Here is a 17146-nt window from a genome sequence, read left to right on the forward strand (position 1 = left end):
ACATAGTAGCCATCTGATGGAAAGTGATATGTGCTGATTATGGTTAGGTGAACCTGTTTGGAGCTAAGGTAAAGGCCCAACTAAGGAATAAGGAAGCAGTCTAAGATACCAAGGATACCCATTGGCTCAGGAGACATACGGAGTACGACTGGGCCCAGCTGGAAAAGTGTTTCCACTTGGCAAGATAACATTTTCTCATGGAGTCCTTTCTTCTATTAGTAAAGATGGCTTGCACATTCTGGGAACAGGAACATTCTAGGTCCAACGCATCCAAATACCAAGCTGTGAGGTGACAAGTTTCCATGTTGGGATGTCTGATTTTGCCATTCTCTGGAGTCAAGAGGCCTAGGAAGGAAGGAATGCTGATTGGCATTTAGGCTGACATGTAGAAGAACTTGGAACCACCTGGGCCAACTGAGTGCAATGAGAATGACTTGTGCTCTGCCCTGTCAAATCTTCCACAATACTTGAGGAAGTGGGATAGGAGGAAAAACATATTTTAAGCAGTCTGCCCAAGGAAGCAGGATAGCATTGCCACTGGAGACTTGGCCTTGAATTCACTTGAAACAGTATATGCAGTACTTCCTGTTTGTCTGAGAAGTGAACAGGTCCAGAGTAGGGTTTCCCCACTGAATGAAAATGATGTTCACCACTGAACTGTGTAATTTCTACTCCTGGTCCATGGCAAAATGCCTGCTGAGGCTGCCTACCAATAAATTCTATGATCCTGGGAGGTACACTGCTGAAAGGGTGATGTGGTTGTTGATACACCAGTTACACTGATTGACCACTGCTACATACAGGGGAATGAGTCTCACTCCTCTCTGTGTGTTTATGTAGAATATGGCTGTCACATTGTCTGACATTTTGGTATGCATTGAGCTGCCACTGATCTACTATAAGAGCCAGGCTTTTAAACAGTGCTGCTGAACCAGCAGTCAAACAGCATTAGTCAAATCAGCAGTGGCTACTCTGTCAGTTCCAAGGCTCTGCTGCTGGGCTCACTGGTTGCCTAGCAGCGAAATTGGTCAGGGAGCAGGTTAGCAGTGAGTCTTGGCTGGTCTGGTCCATGACAGCACTCCCCTTCTTTTGGGATCGCCTCCCAGGAGAACTTGGGCCAGGTTTCTCAGGGTAGGCCTAGTGGAAGCCACAGAGAATATCTGTGGCTTTGATGTGTTCCACAGGTTTCTACAAACTGCTCCTCTAGGCCATATCCCTCCCTGTCAATCAGATATTGGAGTCATCCCCCAACTCAGCAGGACTCCAGAATCGGCTGGACCAGGTACTCCTCTTAGCCCTACATGGTTATCGACAGAGGAGGAGGAGTATGGTGGTGTGGGCAGGGATCCTCAATGAAAGGTTTCAGGAGGAAGACATGGAACACAAGTTGGATCTTAAGGGATTCTGGAAACTGCAATCGAAAGGTTACTGGGTTAACTTGTTCTGTGATCACCAATGGCCCTAAGTACTTGTGGTTAAGCTTTATGAATGGACGGATGCATCACAGGTTTTGGGTGGACAGCCAAACCTTATCCCCTACCATGAGGTTGGGAGGTCAGCCAATGGTGTCAGTAGGTGTGGCATTTGGATGCTGCATTAGCCTCTTCTAACTGACCTGAGTTCCTGAGGTACTTGGTGGATGTGTGCAGCGAGGTCAGCAATCATGGGCACTGGTGAGTCGTGGGGAATTTTGGGGTAATGCCAACAGTGGGACTCAAACTTCATGACACAAGGGGTCTGTTAGGGTGCAGCATGTATGGAGTTGTGATAGGAAACTTTGGTGTGGGGTACGAGTGCCAGCCAATCTGGTCCAGGATCTGATCGACTCGCTCTGCCTGACCTTTGGTACTAGAGTGGTAAGTGGCATAGGTATGAAGTTGGATGCCCAGGAGGTACAGAAATTCCCGCCAAAAGCAGGATATGAACCAGGGGACCCCTGGTTGGATACTACGCTTGTGGGCAATCCATGAAGACAAAAGATGTTGTCTTCAAATAGTTGTGCCATTTCCTCGGTGGTAGGGAAACTGCAACATAGTAAAAAATCTGTTATCTTCATCAGGAAATCAACTACCACTTAGGAGGATGCAGAAGGTGGTTTTCCACTCATCTCCTTCCTGTACCTACCCTGCAGACATCAAACTATGTAAAAATTCAAGCACAGAAAAAGCAAAGCCTCCTGGGGCTTGTAGGGCCTCATTCTGCATCTGCATGGTGGACACCATATTTGGGGTCAGGAAGGAATTTTCCTCTAGGGCAGATTGGCAAAGGCTCTGGGAGTTTTTCGCCTTCCTCTGCAGCATGGGGCTTGGGTCACTTGCTGATGAATTCTCTGTACCTTAAAGTCTTTAAACCATGATTTGAGGACTTTAATAACACAGTCTTAGGTCAGGAGTCTATTACAGGAGTGGGTGGGTGAAGTTCTGTGGCCTGCGTTGTGCAGAAGGTCAGACTAGATGATCATATTGGTCCCTTCTGACCTTTGAGTCTATGGGACACCTGTGTATGCAAGTTCTGTATGGCCCCATCAGCTCTGCCAGAGAAAAATTGGCCTGAATGGGATCCATGCCAATGAGATGGGTTGCTAGCCTTTGTATTAGGCTGCTCAAACTATAGCCGACTTGTCCATGACTGGTCAGGCCTAGTGGTTGAAATGAGAGTTCAGCCCACTGATTAGAAATGGGTCCAGGGTAGGCAGAGTCCAGGAACGAGTCAAGGGTCAGTACCAGAGGGACAGAAGCTGAATGCCAGAATCATAGGCCACAAGCAGAGCCAAGGATCAGTATTGGAGAGACAGAAGCCAAATGCCAGAGGGTCAACTCAAGTTTAAGCTAGGGGCAGAGCCAGGGATCGAAGCCAGAAGGCAGAGGGAAACAGGGGCTGGAGCAGAGCAGGAGCAAGGACTGGAAGCAGGATGGAGCAGGGCTGGAACAAGTGCAAGTGCAGCAGTGGCTGGGGTACTGTTGAGCTGTATCTGACCTGCTATGGAGGTCAGGCTTATAATCAGGACTCAAAACCACCAACCAGTCAGGGGCTGTGGCTACTCTGTCAGTTCCAAAGCATTGTAGCTAGGATCACTGGTTGCCTAGCAATGAAATTAGTCAAGGAACACGCCAGCAGGAGGTCCTAGCTGGTCTGGCCTGACACCTTGCTCTTATGTGTCTTTTGATCATGCTCATGAGGCTTAGGAGGACCTAAATCCTTGTTTCATGAGCCCAAAGACGTGCCCAACCTGGACAAGGTTGAGGAGGGATCCCTTCTTTTAGTAGATCTAGAAGAGGATCTACTCATGTTTATAAGAGTGCCTCTTACTCCCATGAGAAGGCCCAGACAAAGGATCCTTCACTCTAGCCATACCTTCTTCTGAATCAGATACTGATCCAGGAGGTGTACTTCTTGATGTCTCAAGCTGATGTACTGGGGGGAGGTCTCCCTGACCTGGTGCCAACTGAGGCCTCATGGCACACGCCATTAAGTGCTTCCAAAGTCAGACATCTCATGACTGCTCCATTCAGCTGGGAAAGGAGCTACATATTGCACTTAGCGGAGATACAAGCTACTCCAAGCAGCGCTGGTGGTCATTGCTGGCCAGAGAGGAAGAGGATCAGGAGACAAGTTTTAAAGCTCAGGAATCTGGGCATGATCCTAAAGCCTGGTCTACACTGTCATCGGCGGTCGACAGGAGATACACAAGCTACGTAACATAGCTTGCGTATCTCCCATCAAAGTACTTATATTAATGTACTGTGGCATCTTCACGGTGCTGCGTCTACAGGAGATGCCCTCCTGTTGACACAACCTTACTCCTTTCAGGGAGCTGGATTACTGGCGTTAAACAGAGAGCCCACCTGGGATCGATTAAGCGGGTCTCCACGACCCATGCAGTCAATCCTGCTGGACTGATCGCCGCAGAGCTGGCAGTGAAGACATATCCTAAGACACACACTAAGAGGCTGGAGGATTCTCCAAGGATTCTAACTATCTATCTAATGATAATAATATAAAACTTTTAAATATTTACAGGAAAGTACGTTGAAGAGGATCAGTTCTGGACACTGTGATTCAGCAATCAGTGCCATGAAGTGGTAAGAAGGACCTGGAGAAGCATTGGTCTGCACCGCCCCTTATAGCTTCACTATGGAGCATGAGGGGAGTAACTATACAGTAGTGAACTAATGGACAGTAATTGCTAGGAATCTCCAGTCTCAGGTCCATGGAGCATGTGCATACTCACAGTGGAATACACATAGGGACCAGCACATTTGATCAGACCACTGGCCTGTCTAGTTCAGATTATGTCTCTGGTCTGGTCTACAGTGCCGCTATGGTCAACGGGAGATACGCAAGCTATGTAATGTACATGCATATCTCTCATCAATTCACTTACATTGCCATATCATGGCATCTCCACTGCGCTGCATCAACAGGAGAAACACCCTCCGAACGACACAGCCTTAATCTTTGGGGGGTGGGGATAGGGATTTATGGTGTCTACTGGAGAGCACTTCTGGGATCAATTGAGCAGGTCTCTATAGCCCGCTCAATCGATCCCGCTGCATCGCTCCATGCAGCCTCAGCAGTGTAGACATACCTTTGTCAGTGGCCAACACCAGACGCTTTTGAAGGAGGCAAAAGAAAAGTACCTTGCAAGTATATGGGCAATAAACATTCAATATGTTCAATGCACAAAGGTGGTAATCCCAGAAACCTATGCAAGTGCATATATTTAGTAATGCTGTAGGCCCAAGCACTGTGAGGTAGGCCCAACCCAGTGTAGGCCCAAGCCATGAATTTGAAACTCAGGGGTTAATAATCCTCATTCTGAGAAGGAATAAATATGCCTTAAAGATAAGGGTGTTCCAGACACATTGTTTGTTTGTTTATGCCACCCTAGGCTCCTCAGTGATAACTGACGACTGAAACATATGAGTGGGAACATCCTGCCTAAACATTTTGTGATTTAACATTTATGACACATGGGGGCCCTGTTTGTCAAGATACCTGTATGAATGTTTGGGAACATCCTGAGACCTGATTGTGGTAATTTACAAGTGAAGTGCCCAATGTGTATCAGGAATGTGGTTGATGTGTAAATCATGGGGCAATGTGAGGGCAAATAAGATTTATTTTAGTAAAATAAAAAGTTGCATTAATATTATTATTGTAGGTATAAGAATTTTACTGTGTTATTGAGTAAGTATCAATTGGATTATGTATTAATTGGATGAAATAAGAATGTAATTGTTTTCAAAGAAGTTAGTTGGTATGATTGAGGAGTGAATGCAGTCTGAGTCTGTAGAAGATAAGATGATGAGGAGGCAATAGCTGAGGTAATGGTTCTCAGTCTCCAAGGGCAGGAGGGAGACAAGATGCTTTGTTTAAAGAACTTTTACAACCCAGATGGCTGAAGATCAAGATAACCCCGGAAAACAGGGGAGTTAACACCCAAGGACAGGAACAAGAAAGTGTGAAACAGGAATGAAAGAATAATGGGAAAGCTATCACACTTGCAATATTAAACATAATTGACGATTACATCAAACAAAGAGACTATCTAACATGACAAAATCCATAGACCCGAATGGGGATGGCTAAGTATAAAAATGGGGTGAAGAAACCTGGACTTTGGGTTCGTTCTGCAAAACTCCAAGGAGCATCGTGTTGCAACCTACAGAGCCTGGATCCATCCTCGTGTCTGAGTCACCTGGCCAGTGATTCAGCTCGAGCAACACAGAGGCTGGTAATTATATACCTCCTGCAGAACTCTGTGTGTGTGTGTGTGTGTGTGTGTGTGTGGAGGGGGGGGGGGGGGGCTGAAAAGGTGTTTTAGGCAACTGCTTTTTCAAATATTTTCTATATTCATAATAAACGCAGCATACTGCCTTATCCCCTGAATAAGATGCTGCTGTTTATTTCATATGTAAAACAATGCAAGTAGTCCTGTTGACTTCAGTAGGACTATTCAAGTACCTGAGGGTTGAAGGACTGGGCCCTACAGCTGCCACTATTACTGAAATGTATGCATTAGAGCATTATAAAACAGTGTGGTTTGTCCATTAATTCATCTTCTGACTCGGACTTCAGTGTGGGAACTCCTCGCTTTGGGATAACTCCCGTCTACCCACTTTATTCACTTACATGGTCTGTGGGGAGCTTGCTTCTGATGATGAGCTTAAAGAGGCTGGGGGGGTTGTTTGAAAGCCAGAAGTGGGGGTTCAGGAAATATTGCTTTCAGGATGGGATCCCCCGCAAGTATGGGTTGTAGTTGTTTGATGATATCCCGTATGTGTTCCATGTGAGGCTGTAGATAACAACTAGGGGTGTGCAATCAGAGGGGGTTTTATTTCCACATTGAAATAGGTATTTGGGTGGTCAATTCCATGTTGCAATCTACTTCTCTGGTGGAGTGTCCTTGTTTGGTGAAAGTGGTTTTAAGTGTTAAGGTGTACATCTCAGACTTCCCAGGCATTCACATACCACAGAGCATGCTCTCCATTAAATTAAATGGAGTGTAACAGCAGAGTTAATGCTACTGTCTGAGGGCTATGATGTTGATGACTTTATAAATATAAATGTTTTCAAACAAACATTCAGTGGCCCATTTGCAAAGAATGCATTAACAAAATAACCAAATCAGTACTTTTTGGTTTTTTGTACAGAATAGACTTTAAAGTTAGACATACTATGGTCAAGCAGAGGAACCAGATGATAAACTGTTACAACTGAAAGTTTGTTATATAGAGTAGCTTGTATTTAAATGAAATATATATAATGAGCTGAACAAAAGACTTTCTAAACACTCAGTGCAATTAAAAAATAATGCACTAGGTTACTACCCACTTATAGTGGGTTTTTTTTTTTATAAAAATTAAGTTGTAATGAAACTGACAGAGAATGTAGTACTTCAGTTAAACTCAATGACATTTCATAGTTATTTTAGTATCTACTGATGGCAATTTGATCTACAATGCTAAGATACAGCACAATATATCTATTTCAATTGCCTTTCAATTCTTCCCTCACAAAAACCAAAAAGCTCTAACTTTTTTTTAAAGTTCCAAAATGCAAAGAAAGAAAAAAAAAATCTTAGCTGATCTAAGCAGATTTGAAAAAAGGCATAGATAAAATCAGAGGGGAAAAGGTCTTAAAATATGACATTCAGCTTTGCTTATCTGGATCTGAACGTATAGTAAACATGAGCCAGACTTTGTTTTGTTAATTGTTAATTTGTTTTTTTAAAAGATACTTTGCTCTGCTTTGGAGTGTGCAAGTAATCAGTTCTCTGGGATATACTAGTACAGATGTTTGTACAGCAGGATTGCTTAGGCTAGATACAATACCATAGACTGCACTGCAGTCTCTGAGATTTCAAAAGCCAAAATTAATTTTTCTGACAGGAATTTTTCCCCAAGTATTTTCTAAAGAGGGTTATATGCAAAAATCCAAGTCATTATAGGTATATTTATCACAGAAGTGTCACATGTCAATGTTTAGAGAGGAGTCAAAATTTATTTAATGAAATAGGAACAGAAGAATCAGTGAGTGATAACACTTTTTCTTCTTGTGTACACATAATACTCTGTTAATTAGTTCCTCTTCAAATATTCATTCTGGGAGAATAATAAACGGGGAATTCCCCAAAACTCATTTTAAACTAATACGATAAATTTGTAACTGAAAAAAATGTCAATTTTTCATTAAAGTAAACTTTCAGCACTGTAAAATCCTTTAAGAAAATTAGACAAGTTTATGATCATTCAGAAACTATTCAATGCCATATGATATAACCTTTAAAATAATTAATCTATTTTCCCAGAACTCAGCATAAAGTCAGTCTTTGACTTTACAGCACACAGTATTTAATTACATCTGGGCTTCACTATGCTACCACTTCAAACCATTCTACACAAATTTAACAAAGTTAAGAGTGGTGCTGATTTCAAATTCTAGGACAATTAACTAAGCTAATCAAATACAGTCAATTAATTGCACAAGAGAAATTTCCAGCCTCATCCTCAGAGTTATAAACTCAGCTTCCTCACGTTTCTCAGATTTTGACAAACCAAACTATCTGATACAGATACAGATTTAAGTGCACAAATCTATCTTAATAAATTGAACAGCAAAGACGAACAAAAGAGTATACAAAAGGTAGCTGTAGAATATTACCTTACAGATGTCACCTCTTTCCATTTTCTTATTAGAAAACAGTAAGTTGGTAAAACTCTCTCCCTCACGTTGTAATCCTGCTGACAAAACTGTGTGCTGCTGAACCCTGCTGTTGCTGGACTGTGTGCAGAAATATGTACAAAAAGAGGGCTGTTTTCAACAGCCAATCACATTGTATTTGGACCTCCCAGACTTCACTGTGTGATCAGCACAGGCTTTGTGTCAATACAATAGGGGCTAAACTTTTCCCTGTATTTTATTTAAATGCAAGCAAAAAACTGCTTAGTTGCTTGAACCTTTAGTAAAATGGTGTGCATTGCTTGGAGGGTAGTGGATGGAGGGTTAAACAGTCACTGACATTCTATCTAAAAAAAATGGAATCTCTTCTGTAGCTTCTCCTGCTTTTACACAGTACATAAACACTAAAACCAGTTAAGTCAACAAGAATTTCCATCCATATCTTCCCCCATCCAGTATTTTCCCCTAAGCAATTGCTAGTGATTTGCTTCTCTTAACTCAGGGACCTGCTTTCATTTTGCCCTTGCATTCTGCTGTATGAATTGCCAAATGGAGTAGCTCTCAATTTTCTGTTCACCATGCCTAAGATGTGGATCCTTGCAAAAGCCTTCTATTTATGATGACAAATGTGATTCCAGTACTGGAAAGCAAATTTATCCATACTGAAAAATAAATTAAGTTCAGAAAAGGTGACTGCAACATACATAGTGTTGGCAGCCATGGGTCACTTCTCATGAATCCCTGAATCACCTTTGCTTTTCAAGCAATTACCTTCAGGCAATGTAGGTACAGAACAGGGATTCTTTTTCAAGCCCTGTAATTCCTTGAAAACATGTAACATCTGAGATGTTGGTTTAAATCCCATTCATCTCTTTTTTGAAATAGCACACACTGCAAGTTGTGGAGAAGTTCAGTTAAAAAACTTCATGGCTTTTTATTTTACAAGTAAAAATTTAAAAACCCTGTCAACATTTATTAGTTATAGTGTATCTTCACAATAATAACTATATATAAAATTCCCCTGAAACTCATTCAGCTCTCAAGACCTGTTCAGAATAATGCTTTTCTTCTGAAAAGCACAACTAACATGTAACGTCATTTACTTGAAAGCATATTGTCAGTGTGGTTCAACAATGACCACAGCCATATGACCTCTTAAACTTAACAGAATCAGAGTATCTTAACTGTGCCCCCTCTGCAGGTCACACTAGTACTAAAGTTATGACTTATTTAGCTGAAAAATATAAAATATTTTAAAAATTGAAATTAAAAGTGAACAGCCATGTCTTGTCTGTTGACTTTAATCCAAATGCTTATTTTTAAAGGAATATAATGACTATTATGCAAAAATCCCATAATTCAAAGTTATTCTTTTTTAATTGCACATCTGTGGCTGTGCAAGAGTTTTTAATGGTACCAGCTGACATGAAACTAAATAATTAGCTATTTATTACACTGCAAATGTGGTACAACATTATTCCATTATCCACATTTAGTATAATTTTATACTTGCGAAAGCTCAATTCTCAAAATTGCTATTTTCAGAGTTTTACTCATTCCTTTTAAAGTGAAATCCCAAATGAAAGAAATAATCTCCCCTCTGAGTCAAACAGTTTAACCATTTTATCCCCTCTACATTTGATAGAGGTATAAGAATCAGCCAGATGATGTAAAGAAATAAATGGTATTTTAACTAAAAGTGCAAGGACTTTTAAGAATTGTATTTTAAACAATAATTGTTTTCTGTATTTTAGAGCTGAATGGAAAGGGACAGGTCTGATTTTGTAGCTTGATTGACCAAGCCTAATCAGAATTATTTCTGCACACTGCTTCACTACAGCAGTAGACCCATTAAGCACTAAATGCTTCTGGAGGCCCATTCCCTTTCAATCTCCCACTGTGACACATTACTTTACAAACAGTAGCTACACAGTGGGCTACTCAAAACATTCAAAAAATGGAGGCGCTATATTTAACGGACATCTCAGAACTCATAGTAAAATCTGTCACTTGATTGCCAGGATGGCAGCTATCATAATAAAACAGATTCTTTGTGACGGAGAGTAACAAAAGAGTCCTTTGAACTAATTCTCTTACCTTGCAATATATTTTTATTAGGAAAAGATTTTCAATCATGACATCTATTACTTCTTTAACAAAAGCAACTCTATGTATGTCTCTGAAAACATTCATGTGATATGCTTATTTTTAAGTCAGCAGAACAGTATCTGTGGCATCCTATTTTACATATCTTTACAGCCTCAGGAAGTTTTTACTAGCTGATATGGCCATTAGAAACGACCTACTTCATTGCATACATACTAATAATGCTACTTAGTGATTATTTCATGGAATGAATTTAGAGTAATTCTAATACAGCTGATCAACAGAACTTGCACACGTACAATTTTTGACTTTTATAAAATCTTTTTATTCATTCCCTTTGTTTTACATAGTGCATGTGTTTGTATATATACATATATCCACAAATATGTTATCAGTCACACTTCCAACGATTATGAATGACAAACTATAATGTCCAGTGAATCCAGAGTCTGAGAATTTCTAGCTGTGTCACACAACAGATCTATGATTCTGGAAAACTGAGAAGCCAAGTATCTTGCAAAGCTATGGATGTATTGTATAAGCATGGGTTTTATAGATATGTGAAATAAAACGTTAGGTGCACTTTCAAACAAAATAAGGGTGTTTACAGATGCATAGGATTAAGATACGAAGCATTTCATACAACTGTCTGATAACGACTTAGGGAGAAATCTTTTTTTTTTTTTTTTTGGCCAGTGGGGTAGAGGAAAGAGAGACCAAATGAGGAGCCAGCACAGAAGACCGAGACTGGGAAACAGTAGAGTTAGGGGAAAGAGGTGGGTGAGAGTAGAGAATGATCTGTTGAAGGAGGGAAACTATGATGGGAATCCAGCGCAGACAGGGAAAGTAGGTGGAAAGGGGGGCAGACAATTAGGGACGGGGTGTAAGGGAAGAGAGACAGATCCAAGAATGAGTCAGAATGGAGAGAATGGAGATTTGCTGGGCAATTAGAATGAGACTGGAACTGGGTGTGAAGCCTGGGACTGGAAGTGAGGTTGACAGTTTGCAGGGGATGGGGCAGAACGGGTAAAGCTGCGGAGAAGGGATGAGCAGAAGAGTCTATGCTGAGTAGAGCACATACTCTCCATAGCATGAAATGGAACCAAAAATTCCTATTTCACCATTCCTCTGCTGTCTGCAAATAGCTTCACATAGCTCTCCGAGGGAAGATGACAATCTTCCACTGCTATTAGTTACTCCATGAGCTCAAGTGGCAGAGGTCTGTATAGTCAAGTGGATCTAAAGTTTCCAACCCTGCCGATGACCATATCTGGGCGTCAATGTGATTGCTGGGGTTTTGTTTTTCAATCAGTTTTTTTTAAAAACCAGTAAATTGTGGGTGCACTCACGCAAACACATACAAAACTATGCTGAAAGAGTATTATTAAGGTTGCAAAGTCAAGCACTCAGAAGTTAGGAAATGCCAGAATGAAGGCTGTCCATGCAACCTTAACGCAGAGTTCCTATGTGATGCAGGGCAAGTCACTGGGAAACCAAATGTTTTACGAATAATCACCAACTGCATGTTCCTCATTTTCTGGTGTCTTGACTTAAAACCTTATAATTTAATTTGCAAACATTCTGAGCGCTCCCAGTTGCAACTGAACTCAATGGGAGCTGTGCTTTGAACATATAAAGTGCTACATAATGCTAAGTATTTGAATCATCAGGTCCTAACTGTCACAAATTGGGCACCCAGAATTAGTGGATATTCTTGACCTTAATCTTTCTATTTTTCATTTCCCCATCTGTAAAATGGGGATAATATTACCCCATCTCACAAGAGTGTTGTGAAGATAAGTTAATGTTTGTGAAGCACTAAGATACAACTATAGTGATGAGTACCACAGAGGAAATCAGTAATTCTGTCTTCCGAGCAGGGTTTGGATCATGTACAGTAAGTAAGGCATGGGGACACACATTAACTGAGCACTATCCATTCTGTGTACTGAATGAGGAGTCCTGTTGAAAAAAATAGTATAAGAACATGTAACTAAAGACTATATCATAATGCATATGTAACAAGAGGGTCAAATTCAGATTACATGGGCTTTTTTAATACTCGCATTTTCTAATTTTTAGTGCTTGACTTTGCAATCTTAATAATGTTCTTTTAATGTAGTTTGTGTATGTGTACAATATTACATAATATGTACATGTGTTTCACTTACAAAATTCCCATCTATAGCCTTAGGATAATTTTAAACCATTAAATAATTAATACTGAGTCGCTGACAATTTTCTACACTACATACCACATTCTACCATCTTTATTCACATTAACAACACTCTACTCAGTGTGGCAATTTGCAGAGTGACTGAAGTGGGGAGGATGTTGTCCAGGCTTGCCAAAGGAAGGTAGCTGTGCTTTATGGGTGGGGTGGGGAGGTCAGAAGGTCAGAAACTGCTGCAAAAAGGTGGGGGTGATGGTCATCTTGGTGACACTGACTCATCCGCTGGGAATGTAAGGGCAGATGGCTTTAAAAGGTGCAAACCTGGGCGTTAGAAGCCCTTTCTCCACGCAGCAGGCAAGGCAGCACCCACCCTCCATCCCTCAAAGTGCGAACAGGTTGGGTTAGGACCTGTTGTGACCATTGCACTAGTCGCTCTTTTTTAGGTGGCTGGGAAGGAATTTTTCCCTCACCACCATATTGGCTTAGATGGAGTAGGGTTTCTCCACCTTCCACACAGTGGGTGTCAGGGAGGACCTATTATGGTAAGAAGGAAAAGGGGTTAGGCTGTGTGTCGCAACTTATTTTGTAAGTGTGGAGTTGACGTCTACTGCAGGTACTCCATCTAATGACCAGATAAATGGCTTGATAAAGGGCTTAAAAAGGAGGTGCTGGTTCAAGGAACTGAATGGGGGGAGAAAGGTTAGGAGTTCCTATGACTGGTACAGCTGGGAGCCAATATAGCTCACCTTAACCCTCTTACGAGGGGAGTGGATGGTAAGGTGCAACCCATGGCTGGGGGCCCTGGATGGAAAATGAAGGGGTGCTGGTAAAAGCCCTGGGTAGTTATTTGAATGAACACGGAGTTGCCTGCACTGTACCCTTTTAGTTGCCGGGTAGTCTCAGACATCTAATAATAAAGCTGCGCCCTGATTAAATCTATATCAAGTGTCTCCTGTCCTTCTTTCAGTATAGCCGGATAATAATGTTCTATTCGCTGTAGGGAAGGGTGGCAAAGTCTGGCTGTATGTGAACACAGATGTCTGCTTTCAATAAGTAATGGTGTCCAAAGTGCAACAATATATTTAAAAGAAAAAAAGCATGTATGCAAAAGGCAATTAAGGTTCTTATGATACTACTTGAAATTGTAGGCATCTTAGAAATTAAAACAAGACTTTGAATCAATTAATTTTACAAATTTAAACATTTGGTTAAAATAGCTTAAGAGCATCAAGGTTATGGTTAATCACCAAATTACCTGCTGATTTTGAGATGGATTAAGAAATAGCATTAAATCATGTGTAAATACTTAGGCTCGATAATGCATGATACATTGAAGGGTATGTTAAAAAAAAAAAAAAAAAAAAAAAGCACATTTTGATTAATATTTAAGCAATTAATATATATACTTAAACTTATTTATATGCCTCGTTGGAATTTGTTTTTGCTGAGCTGTCTCAGACAGTTGCACCTTCTATCCTGCCCTTGTGTCTCTATATCTTAGAAGGGTTCCTGGCCATGAAACCAGTTTAAGGAGCAACGCAGGATTGGAAGAAGAGGAGATGTACAGTTGTATGTGCAGAGAGATGAGTTCTGCAGTAGCCTCCAGAACATCAGAACACAGGGAGCTGGATGGTGCAAAGGTAAGCTTTGGTGTATTTCTGCTACTCAGATCCACCTCTCCCTTGTGTAAGGGCCATATTAGGGCTATTACTGCAGTAATACCTTTGGAACAGCTCCGTAGTCATTCCAGAGCCTCTCTCCTTTTCTTGTGTATATTTGGCTCCCAAGTGCCAAACTCAGGTACTTGGATTGGGTACTGGATTTAGATCATAAGGCTTGATTAATAAATATTAACTTATTCTTAATGCAATTATACCATGTTGCTTACATGAACTTAAAAATGTAAAAATCCGGATTCACTGGAAAATGTAACTTGGGGCAAAATGTATGTTGTTTTTAGGTCTTCTGTATTACCTCCTTTCAGAATTAACAACAACAAGACACTGTATGATGAATATAAAAGAAGAGGTTCAAAACATTATAACAAATGAAAAACAGATTAATAGGAAATATGCAGATCCTGGATATTAGCTATTTTATACATCTTTTTAAAAAATAATTTAGGTTAAAAAAATTAAAACAAGATTTTTTATATTGTAAATCAATTGTAAAGTAGGTCAATTTATATAGAATGAGAGGTAGTAGAGCTGTCCTGAGGTTATGAAATAAAGATATGCAAAACAGAAAGCAATGGATGATAACAAAATTACTTTAATACAAGCAAAGCACAAGAACAGTTCTGAAGCATGGAGTTGCTTTTCTAGAAAAAATACCACCTATCATGATTGAAATCCCCTGGACCTACTTTTGACTAAATCCACTGTCTTCAGTTTGTAAATATAAATTTGGTCCTAGTTTTTTATTCTATAAATAGTTTTGCATGTTAAAGGTGTAAAATGCTGGATATAAGTCTCAATAAAAACTAAAATAATATCAATGTCAACATCTATAATATATAAAGCCAGTCATATAATTTCAATGTGACAAAATAGAGAAAAATGTGATTTTTATCCCATTTTTTTCCAACCAACTCTAACAACATGCAAGTCAATCAGCATCTGGATATTATATAACAGTCTCAGAGCAATGAGGACATCTACAGTTAGGATATACTGTTTGCTTCTACAGTGCGTTTTATGGTGCCTGAATTAGGTGGGCTTCTCCCTTCTTCCAAGTAGCCTGACATTATGGAAATCATACCTGAATAACTAAATTCTCTCTCTCCACACTCACTGCTGTACGTGTGCAGAGATTATGATGCCTGGACTCTAACCTCTTCTGTGTGTTTTCCCCTTCATGTTCACTGAGAAGGCCAGGAGAAGCTGGCTGCTTGCCAGTAGTGGAATATCAATTTTAGAATTCTCTAAGGATGCAGACTTACTAGTTTGATTTCACTCATTTTTTCAGAGGCAGAGACTTTGTTCTCATATCTAAGGTGCTTAAGCTATTTATCACACAGAGGAGTCTCTAAGGCCTGGACTATATTACAAAGTTTTGTTGAAAAAAGATGACTTTTGTCGACAAAACAGTGGAGGTGTACACACTACAATGCTCCTCCCTCTGACAAAACTCTCCTGCTTTGCCGACAAAATAAAACCACCTTGACGAGAGGTGTAGAGCTTTTTGCAGCAAAATTAAATTGACAAAGTGTTAGGGTAGACACGGCGCTTGGTTATGTTGCCGTAAGTGGCCTCCAGGGGGTGTCCCACAATGCCCATCCTGACCACTCTGGTCAGCAGTTTGAACTCCACTGCCATGCAAGCCAGGTACACAGGCATCCGCACCTCCCCCTTTAAAGGTCTGGGAATTTTTGAAATTCCATTTCCTGTTTGCACAGCGTGGAAAGCTCACATTGCAACTTCTCAGCCCACCATGGCAGCCCCACACACCAAACCCTTTCCCACTTGGAGCACATCGGAGTTATTAGATCTGCTGGGTCTGTGGGGAGAGGAGGCAGTGCAGTCCCAGCTCTGCTCCAGCTGTAGGAACTTTGATACCAATGGTCAGATTTCTTGATTCCTTTTGGGAAAAGGGCTACGAAAAGGACATGCATCAGTGCCTTGTGAAAATCAAGGAGCTGAGGCAGGCATACCAGGAGGCTAGGGAGTCATACTGTTGCTCTGGTGTTGTGCTGAAGACCTGCAAGTTCTATAAGGAGCTGGACACCATCCTTGGCAGCGACCCAACCTCCACCGCCAAGAGTCTCTCGCATAATTTGGTGGAGCTGAAGACAGCAGACTCAACCCCAAGGATGAAGTCATGGATGAGGAGGTCGAGTTGGAGGATGAGACAGGATAGGCAGTGGGTTAATCTGGTGCTATGGGAAGCCAGGACCTCTTTTCGACACCGGAAGGTTCAAATTAGTCCCAGCACTCCATCTCTGGCGCACATGATGCAGGAGAGGGGAGCTCTGGTAAATGATAATTTTGAGTTGACAATGCTCAGTTATATGAAGTAGAGCTGTCCTTTACTTTGGTATATTCTACAAATAGGTGAAGGGATAGAAATGTACCATACTAGCTATGTTTGCGTGTGTTTCACATTCCCCTGTGCAGCTAAGCAGTGTGGTAGAAGAGCGTGTTAATGCGTACCAAGATTTCATGGGAATCCTCCAGAGAGATCTCTAGGAAACTTTCCAGGAGGTATTTGACAATCCTTTGCTGAAGGTTCCTTGGCAGAGCTGCTTTGTTCCTTCCCTCATTGTAGGAAACTTTCCTATGCTGATCAGCAATCACTTGTGCAGGGACCAAAGTGGCAGAGATGCGAGCAGCATATGGACCCAGTCTGAAGCTGTTTGCATGGAGGAGATGCACCCTTGCATACCCTCAGGAGTGAGATATTGGCTTCTATGACCCCCCGCCTGTGGAAAACGGTAGTAGAATTTAAAATTTTGTCCCTAGTTGCCTGCAATGATCCCCTTAGAAAACCATAAAGACAGGACAGGAGCAGATGATAAAAGCGATGGAGGAGCAAACAGAGATGTTAAAGTCCCTAGGCATGTTGCAGACTGAATTCATCCATGCTCACCGCCCTGCAGCCGATACAGAGCTCCTTGTCATGCCCTCCCTAAACTCATCCCACCTATTCCTTCCAACCTCCTGGCCCGTCTCTGTTCCCCATTC

General features: G+C 41.3%; 1 protein-coding gene across 2 annotated transcripts in view; it reads right to left on the reverse strand.

The window, feature by feature from the left end:
* Nucleotides 1-17146, reverse strand: part of NRCAM (neuronal cell adhesion molecule) — a 274576-nt gene that overhangs the window by 176071 nt on the left and 81359 nt on the right. The window contains exon 1 of one of the 2 annotated variants that reach the window (XM_067564202.1): nucleotides 8167-8222. The exons of the other annotated variant lie outside the window; for it this stretch is intronic. The gene's annotated coding sequence lies outside the window, so the exon portion shown is untranslated. Of the gene's footprint in view, nucleotides 1-8166; nucleotides 8223-17146 lie in introns of those variants that run through there. 2 annotated transcript variants of the gene reach the window in all.

The sequence above is a fragment of the Emydura macquarii genome, unplaced genomic scaffold (assembly GCF_026122565.2).
Source record: "Emydura macquarii macquarii isolate MOO-44397 ecotype Brisbane River unplaced genomic scaffold, CSIRO-AGI_Emac_v2 contig_2636, whole genome shotgun sequence".
In the NCBI taxonomy this organism is placed as follows: Eukaryota; Metazoa; Chordata; order Testudines; family Chelidae; genus Emydura; species Emydura macquarii.